Genomic DNA, 828 nt, shown 5'->3' with positions numbered 1-828 from the left:
TTTTTCCATCAATAAAAACAAGACAGACGCATACTTACATATTTATACATGTACGTATATGTATACGTGTGTGTGTATGCATGTATATATGTATGTGTGTGTGTGTGTGCATGCATACATATATATATATATATATATATGCAAACATACATATGCACATATATATGTAGTTATTTACTTGTGTGTGTGTGTGTGTGTATAAACTATTTCTATCTAACTATGCACGCACATATTCACACACGCGCGCGCATGCACACACATTAATTAATGTCTGTTTTCATGTTAAGTTATAATAAAAGCCACTTTATATTAAAATGAAGGATTTCTCAATATAGAAAAACATATTATTCTTTATCAAGAATAATATTGACTGTGACTTCGAAGTTTCAAGGAGCTAAGCCATCAGAGGACTGTGGTTCATTTGAGTTCATTTTGGCTTTATATAGTCTTGGTAAAGTTAAAATTTCCTAGGATAAGCTGAGCCATTTTGTATGGTACTCGGGTTTTATGGTAGATTGTGACAGAAAGATATCATGGAATGACGTTATTGATTACATTTGGAGCTGTGTTATTGTTCAGAAATTATATGTAATCAGATGTGCCTATTTAGGTGTATCAGCTTCATATCAGAGGTTGCTTTTTGGGGGACTATCGATCAGATATAGGTAGCTGCGTTTTGACGTCTCGTTTCAGGGAATCTGCTGATGTTTCTCTGAATCTGCTGACTACCCCAACTCATCTTTCATTTGTCTGTCATTTCAAAAATTTTTAGGTTTTTAATTCTGTAATAATTTTTTTTTTTTTTCGACGTTGTTTCTTTTAACTAAT

Source organism: Octopus bimaculoides, chromosome 29, assembly GCF_001194135.2.
Source record: "Octopus bimaculoides isolate UCB-OBI-ISO-001 chromosome 29, ASM119413v2, whole genome shotgun sequence".
NCBI classification, from domain to species: domain Eukaryota; kingdom Metazoa; phylum Mollusca; class Cephalopoda; order Octopoda; family Octopodidae; genus Octopus; species Octopus bimaculoides.
This window is presented reverse-complemented; position numbering follows the sequence as displayed.